The sequence below is a fragment of the Camelus dromedarius genome, chromosome 6, assembly GCF_036321535.1.
Source record: "Camelus dromedarius isolate mCamDro1 chromosome 6, mCamDro1.pat, whole genome shotgun sequence".
NCBI classification, from domain to species: Eukaryota; Metazoa; Chordata; class Mammalia; order Artiodactyla; family Camelidae; genus Camelus; species Camelus dromedarius.
Genome location: NC_087441.1, coordinates 32,894,763 through 32,917,314, shown reverse-complemented (window position 1 = coordinate 32,917,314; position 22,552 = coordinate 32,894,763). Strand labels below are relative to the sequence as shown.

At 39.0% G+C, this 22,552-nt stretch overlaps 1 long non-coding RNA gene across 2 annotated transcripts in view; it reads right to left on the bottom strand.

Moving 5' to 3' along the window:
• Positions 1-4,001: 4,001 nt before the first annotated feature.
• Positions 4,002-22,552, bottom strand: part of LOC116154411 (uncharacterized) — a 162,661-nt gene continuing 144,110 nt past the window's right edge. For both annotated transcript variants that reach the window (XR_010381243.1, XR_004138315.2), the window contains one exon: positions 4,002-4,977. This is a non-coding gene — a long non-coding RNA (uncharacterized LOC116154411). The remainder of the gene's footprint in view (positions 4,978-22,552) is intronic.

Here is a 22,552-nt window from a genome sequence, read left to right as displayed (position 1 = left end):
CCGTGGCTCTTCCCCACGCTCCGCGTTAACAGGAACATCCTTCCTCACCTCACAGCAGCAGGGCTCACTTTTCTTTGGAATGTAAGCTCGAAAGTCAGGTTCTGAGTCTTCCTTCCCTTCCGCACATCCTTTCCTTGTCAGGGTGGTCTCTGATCTTGCCTTGCTGTCTCACTGGCTTCCCATTTCACCCCAGGAGGTGGCTCCCACCTGTGCGACCAGACGGCAGAGTCTTTCGAATCTTCCCATCTGGTCTGGTCTGCCTGATTTCTGTTATCAGCCTCCAGGCCTGCTGTCTCCCAGGGTCCACTTGTAGGGACAGTAATAGTCCCCAGGCTTCAACTCATTTCCACGGTAAGCTGGACCACTACTAAGATTAATTAGTACTCTGCTCCCGGTTGGATTTTCCCATCACACGTGCCCCAAACCCGAATTCAGAGTCAACCTTAGCTAAAAATTATTACAAAGAGATATGTAAACCTTGGTGGCCCTTCTCTCTGCCTTGAACTAACTCCTGGAATTGCATGCAGATCACTCACTACGAACCCCCACCTTGTCCTGCCATCCTTGCATAGTTTCTCCTCCAAAACTTCCTTCTCCACCTTCCAGAGTATTTAGAAATTAAAATTAGTTTCCTTGCATTGCATTTCTTCCTATCTCATCCCAATGACTTGTCCCCTGAAGAACAAGTTTTGAACAAGTTAATTGGTATTAATTAGCACAGAGATGTTAATAGATAAACGGGGCTGAATGTGTGATACTGAAAGTATCTTAATCGTGACTTAAACAAAAGCAATGTTTTTAATGCCAGAATTTTCAAGTACCCAGAGAGATGACTGGCCCAAGAAATATTCATTTAGGGGGAAAGGGTTCTTATCTCTTTTGTCTCTTCTCATATAACACACCCAGCCCTTACTCTATAGGATTGACTATGAGTCGATTCCCATTAACCCTTCCCAAGCTGGAACTCACATAGATGGCTGTCATTAATGCTGCTGCTGGTCACTCAGGGTGGCAGATGCAATGGAGAGAGCCCCAGCTTTGGAATCAGACAGACTTGGCTTCCAGGCCAAGTCCACTGTCTGTTAGGCTGGTGACCTTGACAAGTTATTAACTTCCTTGATCCCTCGGTTTCCTCATCTGTAAAATGGGAATTTGTCACCTACTTCCAAGTTGCTCAGCAAACTGAGTGAGATGAGCTGTGTAATTGTAATTTTTCAGTGCAGCAAGTTGCCTTTAAAGCTAGTGACCGGTAGTTCTTTGAATCATGTTTTTTTAATTTGACAGTTTATAATGTCACTTAACTTTTTTTTAACTTGTATTTTTCTCTCTTTTTTCTATATTTTTTTTTCTTTTTGAAGCCCAGTACTTTATCCTTGGTTTTTTCTGGGGGGGTGGGAGAGGAAGGTAATTAAGTTTTTATTATTATTATTATTATATTATTATTGTTGTTGTTGTTGTTGTTGTTATTATTATTATTATTTTAATGGAAGTACTGGGGATTGAACCCAGGGCCTCGTGCATGCTAAGCAACAGTCTACCACTGAGCCATAGTCTTCCCTCCTGAATCTTGGTTTTTGACCATAAATGTAGTCTGACAACTGCGGTAAATATGGGTTAATTTCTTCATCACTTAACTTTTTATTTTTCACTAATAACTGCTTCATTCTATACAGCAGAACTAGCTAAGTAGCCTACCTGTTGACTTTAAATGCTAGAAAACTCAGGAAGATATTAAGGTCATTTGAAATACAATTTTTGGCTTACGTCTGGACTACTTAGTGACATATCAGGGGAGTTTAAAAATAAATGTGAAAAAAATGTGGAAAGTGAAAAAACTGAATGTTTTAATCCTGCTGCAGACAGGAAATGCCTTCACATTCAAATTTTGAATATAAAGGCTAATACAGCTTCTAAGTAGTACAAAATTTGGACTTTCCAACCTGTCCCTTGAGAAGAGTCATTATAAAATGATAAGTCTTACAGGGAAGAAGTCTTCCCAAATAACAAACCTAAAATGTCCCTGCTTTTTGACAATTCCAGAGGATCTTAAAATATCCAGGAATGCTTCATCTGGTGAAATGGCTTATATCTATATAAAAACAGTTTTCTAAGCACACCTTAGAAACAGAAAACATTTCTTGTTTCTTTAAGCCTCTCAGGAAGGGAAATGCATTTTATCGCAGTTACCACTTCCTTTTACACCAGGGATGCTCTCCCTTCATGGAGCCAGTCTCTCACAGCTTAATAGATTCCTCTTTTAGTTGATTTGTACTATTCATGTAAAAAGCTGAAACTTCCCTACGTCCTGGGCTGGGAAAGGAGATGCCAATATTTTCTTTATTTCACCCTGAATCACTGTTGTAACAAGTTCATTTTCTTGGTTAGAAAGTTTAAAATAACAATCAAAAGGTGGCAAATATTTATTGCCCCGACTCAGAGTCAAGGCTTCAAGTCTCCAGGAGATGCTGGATGTGCCTAAGGTCACCTAGACATTGGTGGCAGAATTGAGACTCCAGCATCCAATACCACATCCAATACCATTAAGTTTGTCAGCACAGACTGGCCGAGGGGAGCCAGTCAGCTTTGTGTCGTTCGCGTCACCTCAGCCCCAGCCACGTGTCCTTCCAGAGGGGGACTGGTGCCACAAGTGGTGCCAACAGGTGAAAGGGCGAGAGACGGAGCAGCACACACAGCCCCTGCCACAGTCGGTGCGCCGGAGGGCGCTTGCTCCAGGGGTGAGCCAGCTTGTCTGACTCTGTTTCTCTGTCCTTTCAGAACCCTAGTCCTTCCCTCCGTGCTTCAGTTGGAATAACTAACACGTCTAATTCAGAGTTTACCTTTCCCATGTATAATCTAAATAGGCTCCCCTCCAGGCTTTCGTCACCTTTGGTAAACCCTTCACTCCTCTTTCCTGTCACTCAAGAAATCAAGCAACTCTTCCTTTCAAACATTTCCACGATCCATTCCTTCATTTCTACTCCTGCTGCCTTCACCCTGGTCCTGTGTTCTATAGTTTCAAACCTAGGTTCTTGCAACAAGCTCTGAACTGCTTCCCAAGGCTCCAGAATCCCCCTACAACCACTCTCAACACACAGAGATAAACTCACAAACGTACCTCTCAGTCTACTTTCTATGGTATGTCCAGATTTATCAGCCTAACGTCCCGTCGATGTGGTGGAAATCCCTGCTTTTAGTACTGGCTCTGCCGCTGACAGATCTTTGGTTGAGTTATAGAAAAGGTTGACTTGAAGGCTGAACTAGATTAAGTGGTAAATGAAGTGAAGCAGGGGTCTCAGTTTCATATCAGAGTGGCTCAATCTGCCACTTACTTTCCCTGTGCCCCACTGCCTAAATCCAGGAGGCTGACACCTGTGGATGGTATTGTTGGACTCCCCTTCGGCTGTCTTCCTTTTGGCCAAAATCAGCAATTTTTAAATTGTCCCAGATGTTTCCAATAGGCACCAAGGTTGAGAACCTCTGCAGAACAGTTTCCTTAGCTAGTTAATTGAACCAGTAAATGAGGCTGAAATATCACAACTGCCCTTGGAAGAATAAGAACTCCAAAAGTTTAGAGAGGTGGGAGTGTTGAAGTAGATCCATTATATGCAAAGTGCCCAACACTTCTCCACCCCTGTTCTGCCTCACCCCTACTTTAGAAAACCTGTATGATGCTCCTCCATCTCAGAAATGCCGTGGTAGGAGAAAACTCTACTATAGGAGGCTCTGCAGGGATGCAGGGCTGTCTATCTGCCAGAGATGGGGGCTAGGGGATGCTGCTATGGAGCTGGGTTCTGATTTCAATGGCAGTAATGGAATCCTGCTGTGGAGACTAGGAGGGAGGAAGTACCATAGTAGGCTGCAGAGACAGGGAGAGGTGACCAGAGTGCAGACCTGAAGGAATGTGATGGTGACTTACTGATCACAGCACCCTTAGGAATAGGAAAGATGAGCGGGTTACCAGGGTATTGGTTGATTCACATATCTGAAAACAAAACAAAACAAAACAAAACTCTGCGTTTAATCAGCAGGAACCAGACTAGTTTACCTGGAGAAAACTCTAAACGTACAGATGCCATCCCTCCACATGGTCCCCATCAGATGTACAGAGTCTGCAAAGGGAGAGAAGTGGACATTTTTTTGAAAAAGTATCCAAGTGACACTATTATGTCCTGACCAATCCCACCTCCTCTAAGGCTGAGAATGAGTGAATTAAATAATTTTTATTGGAGTCATTCCTGGGTCTAAGACTTCATAGCTCTGTGACAAGGCTAATCTTGTGTCAATCAGAATCCTTCAGCAGTTCTTCCCTGTCCTCCAGGAAACACCAAATTCTTTACCCCGGCACTCACTTCCTTGCAGTAGGGCGTCATGCTACATTTCCCGTCTCATCTTCCGCTAGTCTTGGAGCAGTGCTTCCCAACCTTTGTTATTCATGGCACATCTTGAAAATGATAATATTTGCCTGGCACTTTAGGGTAGATGGTCAGAGCTGGTCACAGCTGGAGGTGGCTGCTCTCAGAGCTCCAGTCCCCTCCAGGTCATCCCAAAGGCTGAGGACATCAGTCTCACACACCTATTCCCAGCCAAGCCACATCCTTGTGCTTCACCCAGGATTGTCTATTCTTAGTGCTCTTAAAAAGTCTTACTCATTATCACCTCAGCATCTTTACTTTCCCATTTCCTACACCCCCAATCTATCCCTCTCTGTCTCTCCAAGCCCCAGCACACCCTCTGATAAGCGGTGGGAGTCTAAGTCTTCCACGGCGTCTCCCCCACAGTGGAATTCCCAGGGCTTGATCTCAGGAGCTCGAATGGGAACTTGACACCGGATGGTAGTCAAACCGGAATCATCACCACACTTCACATGCGACCGCATGTTGCAGGGCCATGGCTCCAGAGCTCAACGGTTTTGAGAAGGCACCGCCAGCACCGCTGCCTTTCGGGGCAATGGCAGTGAAAGAATTCACACCGGAGTAGCTGGAACAGGAGAAAAGAACAGTGAACACCAAGGAGTGGCAAGGGGACTCCCGCAGACTACCTGTGAGGCTCTCTGAGGGACTGCCACACGATCTGCCAGTCATGGGCTTCCAGAGAGAAGTGCTGAGGTGGAGCGGTGGTGGAGACACTGTTTCCAGCCCCAGTCGGGATGGCCTGGGAAACATGGGGTAGACCGGGGCCTGAGCTTCTCAAAATCAGAAAGCACAGCTCATATCTCAGGGAGTGTGCATGCAGTGAATATACAAGGACTCACTCAATCAATATTACTTAAAATTCACTAAAATTGATCTGGGAGAGAGCCTTTATCAATTAATATTTTCAGTGGCAAGAAACAAAAGCTATGACTCAAGCAAAAGAAAGAAGTTTTCTGAAAAACTGTGGGGCAGTTCACAGATTGGAAGGAAAGGCTAAACATCCAAGCCTGAGAAAGGGCAGCAAGGATGTTCTACACAGGAGCTGGTGGGCTCCCTCAGACACTGCTGCCATGCCAGTGGCCTTCATTACCTGGGTGTCTGTCTGCACATGGTCCCAGTTCCCAGGAGACAGAAACTGTCTGGTCTAGCCACAGTCACATGTCCCCGTCTGAGATCAAGGCAGGGGCACAGCATAGTCACATGGAATGGAGAAAGGGTATTTCCCCGAGGAGATGATTAACAGGACAGAAAAAGAGTAATAATTGACTCCACAACGCCCAATAGCCTTTTGTATCTGATTGACTTCTTGATTCACTGTCAACATTTCATCTAGCTTTACAGTTAACAAGACGATTTTCACATTTATTATCTAATCTCATTTTAAAAGTCCTGAGTTAAATTTTCTTTATATGCTGCTTTTAGAGATGAGGAAACTGGGTCTAAGAAAAGATGTTCCTTACACACAACGAAATCCAGGTCTTCCAAGTACAAACTCCAAGCTCTTCCCATTATATAACACTATGCCCTTTAAATAATTTTCTTTTCCAAAATATGACATTTTGGAATCAGGTCTCCACTGATTTGGACTCAGTGCATGCAGTATTTTTTTCCAAAATACAAAAGTTCTGTAACAATATGAGCAAAAAATAATTCCTGGATCCTACGTCTATATCCATTATAAGCATTTTACTCAATTAAAATAAATTCAATAAATTTACTTAAGCATATAGAATGTGTCCCAGATGCCAGGGAATCAAATATATATGAGATCCAGTCTCTGTGCTCATATAGTTCAAATTAGGTCATCAAAATAAATAAGTACAACAGAGATGTTCTGGGAACAGTGTATTGTAATTAGTCCCTGAACACCAGGCTTCTCGGAATCAGGGGCCCTGTCTTTTTTTGCATTCCTAGCACTAATCACAGAGTCTGGGATGGAACAGATCCTTGATAAATACTTAGAAAATAAATAAATAAATGAAATCATAAAAAAAAAAGATAAATGTAATGGAAACCTTTGAAAGAGACTGTTTTAATTTCTGTATGGAAAAGCTACATTTTGACAAATGGTAGGATGAGTTTGTAAGAATCCATGAAAACAATTCATCAGCAGGCTGGAATTTGCTGTGTAGGTGAGCATTCTTATGCTCATGACTGGAACAGTTGGAGCATAATCAGAGCATAATCATAATCCTTTGTCCTGTGCATTGAGTTGCATTGTTAGGTTGAAACAAATAGATCCTTCTGTTCCTACCAACAGATACTCCAAAAGCAGACTCGGTTTAGTTCCTTTAAGACCTGCTTCTAATCTTCTCACACCTGCTGCATTTAAATCTAACCCCTCTCCAAACACTTCTACAGTCTCAATTTTCTCGAGCTATCCATTTGTATCATGGAAATTGCCCATCTAGGCATTATTTTTTCATTGTTTTTCTCATATCATGTACACATTCCTTTATTTATTCAATAATCTACTAAGCATAAAGCCATCTACTGTCCATTCTGTGATTCTGGGACCTACATCCTTCCAGCTCAAACATAAAAACCTCCATCATTTCTCTCTAAGCTCATTCCTGCCTTCTGGAACTAACATGTTTTTCATCAGATATTCAGCAAAATGCTTGCCATCTGACAAACTTCACTGAAAGCATCTCCCTCCCAGATATTAGAACAAGGACCACTGTTGTCTTGGTTCGAGTCTAGCATCGACCCCAAATGATACATCCACTCCATTGCAGTTCAAGGGTCAAAGGGACAAAACCCAGGAAACCTACAGGGTGAATGAGAGTCACTTGAAATAATCTGGCACCTCCTGTCAGTTCAACAGTTGGAAAAATGGATTCTTGAAATACTTGGATCTACAAAGTTTAGGGAGTCCTGCCTAAGGGGACCCAAAAAGGAATGGTACAAAATTTAGTTGCCATTTTTGACCCACTTTGAAGGAAAGCATTTTTGGTGGCTGATTTAAATGTTAGTCTTCAATTCAGAGCTCATATTTGATCCTAGACCAAAATCTGTATCCCAAATTGCAAATGAAACTGTTAAAATACCCAGAATGGCCATGGTGGGGTAGTCTTCAGAAACAGCGCCAAAGGCACATGTACAAGCAAAGCCCTGGGCCGCTTTGCAAAACCTTTAACATATCAGCATCAACTCAAAACATCTGGCAGCTCAAAGGAGCCTTTCACTTCCCGGAGAGACGCCAGTCTTCTGTTGGTAGCACTGGAAGGTTCTGTCACAGGAGAGGCTTGTGGGGAAGATACAGTGGCCTGTGTGAAATACATTGGTGGGGGTCTGTCTCCTTTTTCATTGCCCCATATGCTAATGTACATGGTGCAAATTATCCTTTAAGTTGGCATGAAATGGTATTTTATGTTGCCTAGAGAAACTTGGAAACACTTTATCATCATCATTCAGATGTAGACCTTCTCACATAGGGGACTATGTGGAACCAAGTAAGAGCCACTAATTAAATAATTATTAATAAAAACGTAATTCCTTAAGTGAATAAACTTGCAGCCACAGAGTTGTAAGCCCCAGATTGTCCATAAAAGCAGGAGAATACAGTGTTCTATTAATTGGATCTTCTACGTACAGAGTTGTGTAGGTCCCATACATACATAGACCACCAGTTTCAAAACATTAGAAGACAGCATGCTTACCTAGTATTAAAACCATACTGAGCAAAACCATGCCTGATTCAGCAGTGCCTCAGAATGTTATGTGCCTCAGGGTCATCATTAAACATGTGGTTTTTAAAAGTTGGGGAAGAATAAACTCATTCCCCACAGACCTATCCTGGGATGGGCAGTGTTAAGCAAATTCTTCACACTAACTTAGTTTCTTTTGATTTCTTTCTTTCTCATAAAGTGGAGCTCAGTGTATGAAAAAAAAAAAAAAGAAATTCCATTGATTTGGATGTGGGAATCTGGATATAGGAACTCAGATTCCCACGTTCAGATAGAACCAGCCTTTTTTCTGTGCATGGTTTTACATGGCTGAGGTTATACCACATAGAAAAATTAACCTCTTCATTTCTCATTTAACAGTACCTTTACATGTCATGGAAATCTTTTATTACATATCTTAATTGCAATGTAATATTACCTCAAATCAATCACTTGTAATATATCACTTTCCAGTACTGGACATTTATTTAAACTGTCTATGATTTAGCTATTATAAATACTGTGATCATCTTAATGTGTTCATCTGTATCTGATCATCTGCTTAAAATAATTCCCTGGAAGTGAAATTATAATCCAAGTGTTTGGTTCTTGGGTGTTAATTAAACTTACTGTGTAATCATTTCACAATATATACATAAATCAAGTCATTATGTTGGACACTGTAAACTTATTACATACGAATGTCAATTATATCTCAATAAAACTGGGGGGGAAATCAAAGTGTTTGTTTCTTGATGTATGTATCTATATCTGTATCTACCTACCTATCTATCTACATATCTTGACATACAGAGTCTCCCCAATTTATTCTCTCTATATGTTACATATATAAATAAATATGATATCATATAAATAAACATATGGTACATAAATAATTTATATATAAATACATGTATATTAAACATACACATAATTGTAACTGACTATAATCATAAAATAAAATAAAATCAGTTGTAAGATAAATAGGTACTAGGGATGTAATGTATAACATGGTAAGTATAAATTAACACCGCTGTTCATTATATGCGAAAGTTGTTAAGAGAGTAAGTCCTTAGTTCTCATCACAAGAAAAAATATTTTTTCCAATTCTTTGATTTTTTTATCTAAATGAGATGAATGTTCACTAAACTTACTGTGATGATCATTTCATGATGTATGTGAGTCAAATCATTGTGCTGCACACCTTGCTGTATGTCATTAAGTGAATGTACTCAATGCCACAGAGCGATACACTGGAACATGGTTAAAATGGTAAATTTCATGTTGCGTATATTTTACCCACCACTACACCTCCCCCCACCCCAAAAAAAGGAAAAGCGGTGGAGGCTTTTCTATTTTTTTCTTGGCCTCTCTGAGCCCGCTGCTGTCCATGAATCTGCCACGGCTCGCTAGCTGCTGCCAGGGGCTTCAGATCATCCAAGGAAGCTAATTAACTCAGAAACCCCACCCCAGCTGTTCTTCCAAATTAGCAGCAATGTAAGTAGAGCTGTAAACATAAGATATTGGAGACAAGAATCCTGGAAGAGGAGCAGCTGCTGCTTCACTATTGCTGGGTGACTGGAGACAAGGTTTAGGATTGCCACCAGAGGCCCTGACCACAGGCAGCCTCACCGTAAGTGTTCCTCACATTCCACGATGGGCACATTTCTGGAAACACAGTATATACGTTGAAATTAATGAAATGAATCATTTTACACAGAGAGGAAAGTGGTAGTTGTAGTTCAGTTATATAAATAAAGCAGATGGTGCGAAACACTCTAAAATACGACGTCAACTCTTTAGAAATATAATTTAAACATAAAATTTTGCTTTGTTTATACAATGCACGCCCCTAAGAAGCCCATAAAATTCAACTTATTTCTTGGCTGAAATTAAACAGAAAGACAAGCAAGTCTAAATAAATGTTATAATAGCTATAAGAATATATTAAAGAAGTAATCATTTTAAATATATGAAAAATTTAAATAGTAAAAAAAAATTGTTGTTGTTGTTGTTTAAGACTTAAGAGCAGCTAAAGTGTGCGGAGCACGTCCTCTGAGCCAGGCCCTGTTCCAAGTGCTTACTTGTACTCACCCTTCATTCCTCCCACGGCGCTACTAGCTAAGCTGCTACTACTGCCCCATCTTACAGATAAGGAAACTGAGAGCCAGAGAGTTTGGCAGCTTGCCCAAGGCTTGCAGTTAGCTGCAATGCTCTTCACCTACACACACTGCTCTTCCAGACTATATCTAGAATCTTACCCTGTGCATAAGATGGCTATGATCTGAAAGAAGAGAAAAGCTGAAAAAAAAAAGCATCTGCTGACTTTTACAAGCCCTCCAAGCACCTCTTTGAAAAAATAATCCTAATTCGTATCTAAAGAAAATTTAATAGACAACGAGTTATGTTCTCCTGACTCTCACATTTAGTTAATTAAACTATTGCTATGCCTTCAGATTTTCCTCATGATTCAGATTGCTTCCTAGAGACATCAGCTGGAGCCTGACTGAGGACTGGTGAGGGGGAGCCTTCTTGACAGTAGATCCAGAGCGGCATCTTTCCCTGCACGCTGGGATCTTGGCACGATTACTTTCCATCACAGGAGTCTGCTGCTGGGATGACAGTGAGAATGAGTGTTGTTCAAACTGAAATTCATCCTTTTTAGACCCTGCTCATTAGAAAGTCCAGAACGCTTTGCCAGCCCTACTTCCTGTCTTGAAAGCCTTTGTTACTTGCCTCTACCCAACTCAACTCCCACCACCAGCCCCAGGCTTCCTGCCCCTGGTTATAGACCCAGAGAGAAATCAGTAAATCTTAAACATCTACTTACTGAATTCAACAATGGCAAGCCCAGGACTCAGGGCAGGAGAATAACTTCAAACTGGACCCATCTGCAAATGTTTGGAGGTTCTGATCACATCTGACTGGGGTTGGGGAAATGAGGGTTGGGTGGCTGATAATCTATCAGCACTCTGTGCTACTCAGTTAAACCAATGAGCATTCTCTGGGGAAGTGGCCAACAGCTACTCACTCACCTGACCTTGGACAGAAAGGAACTGACAAGTCCATCTTCCACAAAGCTGGGGGCTCAAGGGTTGCCATTAGTGACCAACTTATTTACTTATTTCCTGAGTTTTCATCTTTAGGACTACTTATCTATTCATAAAACAAAGATTATGCTATATTTATTTCCAAGATAATGTTCCAGTGTCAATATGGAAATTAGGACTCCAGCAGAGGACAGAGCATGGCCTCTACTACGGATTCTGGTTCTTTCTAAGGAGAAGCATTAGCACCAGAAATAACATGAGAGACTTCCAGGCCTCTCCTTTACTGTGTGACCAGAAGCAAATCATTAAGTAACCAGAGCTACAGGCTCTTGTTAGAAAATAGAGATAACACTCCTAGGTCTGCTTTTCACACCTGAATGGCGAGACGATCAAATTAAGCAATGTAAATAATCATGTTCATAATAATGTAACAATAATAAAAATGTTTGAGTGCTAAACTATTACCACGTTACCAAGGTGCTAAATGAGATGTTCCACCTATGAGCAAACTAAACAGTCACTTCTTAAAGGTGTTTCTAGATCTCATCTTCTGTAGTTTAGCAGATGGAAGTAAACTTTACTATTTAATTCTGTCAGATAATCACCTTCAATGAGTCCACGGTTGTTCAGTCCAGCCCACTGAGTTCACAACCCCTTCCAAACACTTTGTACATATTGTTTATATGATTCACTTGGAAATTAATTACATGCTGCTTAAGGGTGCTCTGTATTGTTATTTGCCTCTTTTTTAATGTTATTTTATGCACTCAAATATATGTCTCATCTCTCCAACTAGGTAGTAAATTGTTTCAGGACTATTTAATGAGCTTGCATGCATGTTTAAAGAAATTATATATATATATATATATCAAGGACCTAGTATAGTATTTAGCACATGGTAAGAGCTCAATAAACAGCAGTTTTAATTTTTTTCAAAGTATTTTATACAGACTTAGGTCCAGAGTATGTGCAAGTTATCAGTTAAGCATTGCATGTAGGAAACACCACACTGTGGGATATTGTTTGAAGACTTCCTTGAGCAATAATTACACAGGACTTGAAAAGAATACTCCAGGCCTGTATCAAATGACATTCCCAATTGAGCAACAATATTTAAGGGTTAAGAGGGGGCAGTGATGATGAACGCAGGCTTTGGAGTCTGGCAGACCCTGGTTTGAATGTCTACTCCAGCCCTTATTAGATGGGTAGACTTAGCCAAATTACATCACTCTGTCACTGCCAGATGAGAATGGTGACACCTGCTCCAGCAATGTGGTAAGAATTAAAGGAATCAATGTACGTGAAGAACTGACACAGAACCAAACAATATTAGTTACTCCTCTTATTAAGCCTCCAAAAATTTTATGTTCTAGGATTGAGTATAGGATAAAAATTAACATGTTCATAAGAGAGAGAAATGAGAACTTGGTCTGACAATCTCCTCGTCCACCAACCCAACCTTCACACTTTGAGAATTAAGTGGAATAGATAACATATATATGAACACATTTAACGTATATATATTTTCTGGGAAAAAAAGTTTGAAATTCTAGAAAATGTATTCTGGTTGTTGAAAAGCATGCCTTTCTGGTTTAGACTAAAATTGGATTAGTGGCCATCAGGGAAATGTAAATCAAAACCAAAAGTAAGATACCACTTCATACCCACTAAGATGACTATAATTAAAAAGACAGACAATAACAAATGTTGTTGAGGATATAAAGGAAATTTTTGGAACCCTCATTCACCACTGGTGGGAATGGAAAATGGAGCAGCCACTTTGGAAAAATAGACTGACAGTTCCTCAAAATTGTAAGAATTACCATTAGAGTTGGCATTAAAGTTACCATATGACCCAGCAATCCCACTTTTAGGAATAAACCCAAAAGAAATAAAAGCATGTCGACACAACAAATACTCATCTTAGCTGTATTAACAATGGACAAAAAGTGGAAATAATCCAAATGTCCATCAACTGATGAACAGCTAAACAAAATGTGATATATCCATACAATAATTATTCCGCAGTGAAAGGAATGAAGTGTTGATGAATACTGCAGCATAGGTGAATCTTGGAAATCCTGTATCAAGTGAGAGAAACCAGTCACAAAAGGCCACATTGTATATGATTCCATTTATAAGAAAAGTTCAGAATGGGCAAATTCACAGAGACATAAAGCAAATCAGTGATTGTCTAGGGCTAGGAAGAATGGGGGAAAACAAGGAGAGATTGCAAATGGGTACAGTTTCCTTTTTGGAGTGATGAAAGTGTTTTACAATTGATTATGGTAATAGTTGCCCAAGTCAGTGAATATACTAAAACCACTGAATCGTACACTTTAAATGAATGAATTGTATGGCTTGTGAATTATTTCACAATAAAAATGTTAATTTAAAAAGATTCCATTAGTGCTATATTAATTAGAAAGAACTCATTATCTCACAGAAAGTGAAAAAGAGCAAACCCCAAAAAACCCACTAACAGTAAAGATTAAAGAGTTTTTAAAATATATAACTCTATCACTAAAATGTAACTATATTTGACAGTTGAATTTTTAAATGTGCTACAATACATGCAAAAATTAAGTTAGACAATAATTAATAAGACTCCATATCAGTGACATGTTTTCATAAGCTACATAGCTATTAAATTTATGGTTATAGATTATATAACTATTTTGAATGAAAAGTAATTAATTTCAAATTGCGTTTTGTTTCTAATCTTTAGTTTATGTCATCAAAATCTTGATAGATTTGTATTTATAGAATTTGTAGACCTTTTCTAGTCAATCAATAGAAATTGTATAAATATTATGGAGAGCAAGGTGTTACCAATACACATAGTTAAGAAACTGAAAAGATAAAGCATGTGTACCAACCATAATTTGCTACCTAATATGTTGTTCTAAGAATTGCAATTGGATATTTAGTAATATAGTGATTGGTGTGTCTTTTTACCTTTTTGCTGAAAATAATAGTAACTTCATGGAGTTTTCCTTTGGAGGCGGATTCTTACACATGCTTTCATGACTTTCTATGTTGGTAATTATATTCGGGCTTTATAGCATCAATATTTGACATTTTAATTTGAAAATGGTTTTCCTTCTTAAGCTACCTTGAAGAGTCCTGTATTTTATAGTTAAATTACTTATAAATAGATAAAATATTGTTGCTTAAAATACATTCACTCTGTAAATGTATCTAGTATGCAAATAAAATATTTTCTTATGACTTCTAGGAAAATAAAAGTGCCAAATTTTAGAAAATTCTTTTAGAAAAGAAATAGATGTTGTGTAATAGATAATGCTATTTAATTCTAATATAAAAAGAAGACAATCTGTGGTAATTTAAAACTTTCAGGAAAGTATATCTGTAAGTTTTGCAGAAGAGAAACATAAATTTTTATTAAAGTATAGTTGATATACAATATTATATGAGTTTGGGGTATACAGCATAGTGATTTGATAATCAAATGCATTATGAAATAATCACCTCAATAAGCCTAGCCCATTTGTCACTATGAAAAATTCTTATAGTATTATTGTGACTATATTCCTTAGGCTGTATATTGCATCCCGGTGACTGACTTATTTTATACCTGAAAGCGTGTACCTCTTATTAATCCCCTTCACCTGTTTCACTTAGCCACCAGCCCCAGCCTGCCTCTAGCAACTACCAGTTTGCTTTCAGTGTCTGAATCTGTTTTGTTTTGTTTGCTCATTTGTTTTATGTTTTAGATTGCACATATAAGTAAGATCATACAGTATTTGTCTTTTCCTGACTGACATTTCATTTAGCATAATGCCCTCTAGGTCCATCTAAGTTGTGGCCATTCACAAGATGCCATTATTTTTCATGGCTGAGTAAACCACTTCTTTATTCATCCATCAGTGGACATTTACATTGCTTCCGTACCTTGGCTCTTGTAAATAATGCTACAATGAACGTAGGATGCATGTATCTTTTTGAATTAGTGCTTTTGTTTTCTTCAGGTGAGTATCCAGAAGCAGGACTGCTTGGTTGTATGGTAGTTCCATTTCTAATTTTTTGAAGAACACTTCATACTGTTTTTCACAGTGGCTGCACCAATTTATATTTCCACCAATAGTGCACAAGGGTTTCCTTTCCTCCCCATCCTAACCAGTTATTATCTCTTGTCTTTTTGATGATGGCCATTCTAACAGGTATGAGGTCACATCTCATCGTGGTTTTGATTAGCATTTTCCGGATGATTAGTGATATTGAGCATTTTTTCATGCATCTATTGGCCATTTGTACTTCTTCCTTGAAATGTCTATTCAGATCCTCTGTCCATTTTTTAACTGGGTTGTTTGGTTTTTTTGATATTGAGCTGTGTGACTTATGTAATTTGGATATTAATCCCTTAGTGGATGTATCATTTGCAAATGTCTTCTTTCATTCAGTAGGTTGCTTTTTTTGTTTTGTGAATGGTTTCCTTCACTGTGCAAAAGCTTTTTAGTTTGACATATTCTCATTTGTTTATTTTTGCTTTTGTTGCCCTTGCCTGAGAAGACAGGTCCAAAAACATATTGCTAAGACTGATGTCAAAGAGTGTAGTGCCTTTGTATTCTTCCAGGAGTTTTAGGGTTTCAGGTGTTACATTTAAGTCTTTAATTCATTTTGAGTATTTTTTGTATATGGTACAAGAAAAATATTCCGGTTTTATTATTTTGCAAGTAACCCTCTAGTTTTCTCAATACTATTTATTGAGGAGGCTGTCTTTTCCCCATTGTATAGTTTTGCCTTCTTTGTTGTAGATTAATTGACAATATATGTGAGGAATCTTCCTAACACTCACTCTGATTAAGGATCATGGATCACAGGGAACGCTAACATGGAATTACATGCATTTACATGTTAGCTTTAGAAAATAGCTCAACTTTCAAAGAAGTGATAATTATTAGATGAATCATAAAGAAAGTCTTTAAAAGTCAGTAAAAAGATAGAAATTTCAAATTTATTCCTCCCAGTACCATAATTTGACATACTTAAAACTATTCTTGTAGCCAGAAGTATATAGAAATCTGGAAGTCATTCTGATTTTAAAAGACAACATTTTCAGCAGCTTACAGTTCCCTTTTAAGTGAAAATTAAAAGCCATGGTTAATGTTTCATTTTAGTTGGATTTGTTACCCTGAACATTAACAAGATAAAGCTAATGGAAGTAACAAAATATATACTAGATATAACTTAATTTCAGATTACTGAATATGCATTGTATATGGTGAAAATACATTGAATATATGTAACATATTTAAAATTACTAAATGCTATCCACACATTTTTCAAAGGCAGAAAACCAACTTTTCAAAGATCTAACCGAAACCTCCTTATGTACATGCTTTTGAGAGAAATCAAATTGGAGTTCTCAAATTATTTAAATAAACTGATTTGTAATTGCCCAATGGAAATAAGTAAGTTTAGATTAATTTTATTTTAAATGTATAAAAAAGAGCCCAACGTGTGTGTGTGTGTAAATTTTAGCAATAAATTTAGGGCCAAGCAATGTCATTGGAATGAATTCCTTTAACAGATGTAAAGGTCTTGATGACAGTTATTTTCCAGGTCTAGGATCCCATAATCTCATCTCTGAAAGATTTTCGACATGAAGTGTTTGAAGAAGTGGTGGACGTGTCACTGATCTCTGTGGTCCATTCTGGGTCTCCTTTAAGGTGGAGGTGGGGCAAATAGGACAGAATAAAAGGTAATGCTGATAAGGGAATGTGAACCAAATGTTGTCGCATGCTAGAAATGATTAGATGCCCTTGTCAAGGAGCTGTTATAGAGGTCCAGGGTGAAAGAGGGAAACAAGAGGTCAAGTGTGGGCACATGAGCAAAAAAAAGTTTGTGCTGTATAGTACGGGAGAAAATGAATCCTTAATCTACTCCTAAATCTTCTCTCCTTTTCCTCTTTAAATGTTCTTTGGTCCTGGGATGGGAAGAATGGAGGTGGGTCTTGTTGCTATGTATTAACACATATCAGGTTTAGCTACACAATATGTTTGTAATTAAAATGAAAGCTTTAGCAAGAACATTCTGTGCCTTTCCCTTGAGGTTCACAGCACATGGGCTTGGGGCACAGCTACTGAACTGACCTTCGTTACTCAATGCCTATTTTTAAATGTCTATGTCTTATCACCCTGGTTACTTTCTGGCAGGAGACAAGTCTTACACATTCATTCAATAACTATGCATTGAGGACCAGCTAGGGGCCAGATCTTCTAGACAATGATCAGACACACCTAAATCTTTGGTCTCATGGAGTTTACATAATAGCATTCATTTTTAAATGATGGTGAGACGTATTGTATTTTATTTGGTGTTTTTTTTCTTTATAGAGGGCCATAAAGTAATAATACAAACCTTCAGTGACAGCATTTAGGGTTCAACAAAATACAGTAGACTATCAGAGAGTAATAAATACTTAAGAGAAGAATAGAGAGTGGAATATTGTCATTTTTAATAGTGTAGTCAGGGACAGCCTCACTGAGAAAGTGCTTTTGGAGGCCAGACTTAAAAGATTAGGGAACAAGCCACACAGAGCATTCTAAGCAGAAGAAACTGCAAATGCCAATACCCTGAGACAGGAGAGTGCCCATTTACGCTCCAGGAATACAAGTCCAGTGTAGCTGGAACTGAATGGTGGTGAGGACAGCAGTAGTAAAAGGTGACTTCAGAGAAGTAACAAGGGAGCCAGACTGTATAGGGCCTGGCAGATCATTGTAAGGACTTTGGCTTTTACTCTGTGTGAGATGGGGACACATAGGAGAGTTGTACCTGATATGATATGAATTATACACAAAAGGTAAAAAGTACCGCTAGCTGCCATGTTGAGAATGGCCAGACCAAAAGGGAGCAAAGTGGACAGAGAGACCGATTAAGAATCAGTTGCATTATTCCAAATAAAAGATGGTGGTGATCACCAGGCTGTACGCAGTAGAAGTGATGAGAGGTGGTAGGTGGTCAGATTCTGAATAGATCTGGACAATAAAACCAACAAGATCTGTTAATTTGGGATGTGGCGTTTGAGAGAGAGGTAAGTCATGGATGACCTCAAGGTTTTTGGCTTGAAAAACTGGAACTGGGTGTTACCATTAATTAGTCTGATTGTAAACCAGAGGTTCCTCATACCAAATCAACAAGATTCTAACTGAATAGGGACATGTGTATTCAAAATGGAAAATTTCAAACAGTAATGACCATGAGAGTTCTGGACTACAGTACCTGAGAACTGCTCAACAAAGGAAGGGAAAGACAGAGGAAAGGCAGGAGTGAAGGGGACTCACTTCATTGTAACCAATGGTTCAAGTACAGTATCTCATTTAATCCCAGCAACAACCACACAGGGTCAGTGTTACTCTCCCCATTTTACAAGTAAGGGATTTGGCCCTTAGGTTGGTTAAGTAACTTACCAAGGTCATATAGCTATGATTGTCCTTCAGGGCCCTCCCCTTGGAACTGGTTGCAATTCTTTAACCAGGTTTCCAAATCAAGTGCCCCATTCTCAGTTTTCTTACCTTTTCCAGCTGTTTGACTTCCTTCTCCCAGAGGATAGGAAGGATATATTTTTTCCTTGCTGGTCAGTGGAAGAATATTTCAGTTGGTACTACATTGCATTGTTCCAAAATACATCTTTCAGCCAATGTGTGTCAATGTCTCTTACATTTCATCAACCAGGATACCAGTTTTTATCCAACATTCAGCCCCCCTTACACACCCATTTACTATTTTTCCCAAGACTCTTCATCCTGGAAGTCAAACCACAGAACATACAAGTTTTCTAAATGCCTTTGCCCACATCATCATGTGGTGCATGGCAACGTACCCTCAAGCAGTGGTTACACAAGAGCTCCTCATGCTGTGATGCTTGCTGTTAAGTGGTGAGCCTTCCCCAAACAGGTTTATCGAATCCAGGGCAGCAATGAAGAGTGAGGGCTTGGGTGCCTGCTTAACCTTGGTTCAGAAATCTGAGTTTCTGACACTTTCCGGCTCCATGACCAATGGCAAGGTACCCAACTTTTTGAACTTCAATTTCTTTGTCACTAAAAAGCAGAAATTTGAAACAGTGTTGTGAGAATGAAATGTGACGGTGTTTGGGGAGCTCCTAGGGTCTGATACTAGGAAGTGCTTCCTAATGTACGCTGTTACTACTTCCTGGCTCCTGTCCTAAGCAATGCCAATAACAGAGGATGTGTAGTCCCTGCCCTGTGAGCTCCTGGGTTGCAATGGGAGCTCTCCGTTCAGAACCCCACATTAATTTTTCTAATCTGCTTTTTCTCCTAAATAGTCAAGGCTGCATGGTGTTCCCTGTATCTCTGGCTGCTCAGCTCAGCTGGTGAACTGTAACTAAGTTGAGGCAGGGTCATGAATGAGCAAATCAGCAGGGAATGTTGGAAAAGCTACCACTGCTGGAAAATAGAAGAAAAGCCTCACGCAGGGGCTGGCCACACAACCTCTTTGGCATCAGCCGTCTTACTCATGGGCTGGAAAAAAACTTTGAGAAGTGAGCTAGCTTTCTTTATGCTCCTAAAACTACTGCCAGTTACATCAACAGCTATTTTGTAGTTAGACTTAAAAAAAAAAAAAAGATTCTCTAGTCTCTTTCAATGTTGTTTTTCACGTGGTTGATTCATTTTTGTTGTTTCATGAAGATGATATTTTTGGAGTCAGTTCTCATTCCCTGCCTCCTGGGTAATTGGTACTAAACTAAGGACATGTGGAGAAGTGGTCCAGTATGGAGGCCTCCTCTCTGCCATGTCTGCGCTGACTCCCTGGAATGAACATTAATTATCATCTCTCTCTGCCAGAGGTCTTAGTTAACAAGATGTCTTATGGGCACTTTAGTCTCAGTTTGTCTAAAACAAACATCCCTCTTACTCCAACCTGCTCCTACTCCTGTGTTCCCAGCACTGATTGGAGATATGCTCATCCCAAAATTCTAAGCTATCACCGCAACAGATCAGGCTCTGAATCTTGTGGATTCAGACAATTCTCTTTAAAATATCCCTCCTTTCAAACTACTCTTTGGTCTTTGTCCTCACTGCCTAACCACCTCTCATCTGGCACGGTGTAACTGCCTTGCCCAAGTCTCCCCATGTCCAGTCTCTTCCATGTCCAACCACCCCAGTAACACAGGACTTATGATTCTAGCCCTGATTTTAGCCTGAACTCTCAACATCCATCACTCAGTTAAGACCTATTATACTCCAGAAATGTGCTGTCCAATATAGTAGCCACTAGCTACGTGTGGCTATTGAGCACTTGCAACATGGCTAGTCCAAACCAAGATATGCTAGAAGTGTAAAAGACACATCAAATTTCAAAGACTTGGTATGAAAACAAGAATATAAAATATTTTATAATTTTTTATGCTGACCATATCCTAAAATGATAATATGAGGGGACATTTGAAGTTAAATAAAATGTATCATTAAGATTAACTTCATTTGCTCTCTTTTACTTTCCCATTATGACTACTAGAAAAACTTAATTTACATATACAGTATGTAGCTTGTATCATAGTTCTATTTAACAATTTGCCCTGGTGCGAAGTCCTTCCTAATTCATAACCTTTGTACCGACTATTCTTTCCTTTTCCCTAAAACATCCTTCATCAAGCCAACCCCTACTTACCCAATATTTAATTAAAATATTACTTCCTCTGTGAAAACTTCTCTACCTCCCCTTTGTAAGTCCCTTTGGTACCTTTACCTGATTTAAGTATTTAGACATTTATTTCTTTAATTTTTATCTCACTCACTAGACTGCAAGGTCCACAAAGGAAGAGATGCAGCTTTGTCTTGAGTCTTTACTAATCTTATGCATTTTTTTTAATGTCTGGGAAACATTGATGTTCAATAAATTCTACTTAAATATTTGAACGAATGGGACATCTGATGTCCTTGCCAGGAAGTGTTGGTCAGGCTGAGCAGTAAGCTAATATTCCATTCCCTACCTGGCATCAATGAGTCAGAATGAAAAAGGGCAAAGTAAGGCTGGTCCACTCTCTGGTTCCTCATTTATCCCTCCATCAGTGGGTTCAGTGAAGAGCTGAGCCTCCACTCCAAACCAGCACCAGTGAAGTGGTAAGAGTTGTCAGGAGGCACCAGAAAGAAGGATGCAGGGGTGACGGGAGGAATGCTGTCTCCTCCTCCCCACTTACCCTGCATTCTCTTCTCTGGGTCAACAGGGCCCAGGGGAGATGAGTTTACACCTAGACTTAGAAACAATAGGACAATGCCCCTCTTTCTTCTGGAAAGTGTCAGTGGAACAAAGGAAAACTAAAGGGCCAAGCCTCCTATCTGCAGCAAGGCAATATGAATGAGTGCTCCACTCTGCTGGAATGACGTCAGTGAATTCCAGCATGAAGTTCAACATATACACTCACCCAGCCCTCAAGCTCTACATCTCAACTGAGACTTCCTGCTAAATAAAGAAATTAAATAGAATAGCGAGCTTCATAATATAATATCAAAAATTCTGTGATACCAAAAAGAAAAAAAAAAAAAAACCCAAAACCCTAACCCACTGGTCATACCAGAATGAGGAGAATCACAACTTGAATGAGAAAAAACACTCAATAGATGGCAATACAGAAAGGAATCAGATGCTGAAATTTTTTGACAAGGATTTTAAAGGAGCCATCATAAAAATGCTTCAACAAACAATTATTAATTCTATTGAAACATGAAAAATACACAAAATCTCAGCAAATAAATAGAAACTATAAAGAGTAAAAAAACCTAAAAATAACAGAAATAAAAAGCTTACTAAGTTCCATAGTACAGTAGAGATGACAGAGGATAAAAGCAGTTAATTTGAGGACAGATCAATATTACTGATCCATTCTAAACAATAGAGAGAGAACTGGAATGGGGTAGGAAAGTGAACAGCGTCTCAGGAACCTGTAGAACAATGAAAAAAGAGCTGAGTTATATCATCGAGTCCCAGAGGGAGAGGAGAGAGAAGGGCAGAAAACATATTCCAAGAAATAATGACTGAAATCTTCCCAAATTTGCAGAAAGACATAAACTTATACAATCAAGAGACTAAACCCCAAATAGAATAAACCCAAAGAAATCTACACAAGACATAACATAATTAAACTTCTGAAAACTGAGAAGAAGCCTTAAAGGAACCAGAAAAATAATGACATGTTAGTACTGGGAAAAAAAGAAAAAACCTGTCAACTGCAGATTCTATGTCCAGGGAAAATACTCTTCAATAACAAAGGGGAAACAAACATATTTTGAAGTGAAGAAAAACTAAGAAAATTTATTGCTTGCAAACTTACCTTTAAAAAGAATGGCTAAAGAAAGTTCTCTGTACAGAAAGGAAATGATAACAGAAGACTTGTAATTTCAGAAGGAAAAATAGAACACAGAAATGGGTAAAAGGTAAA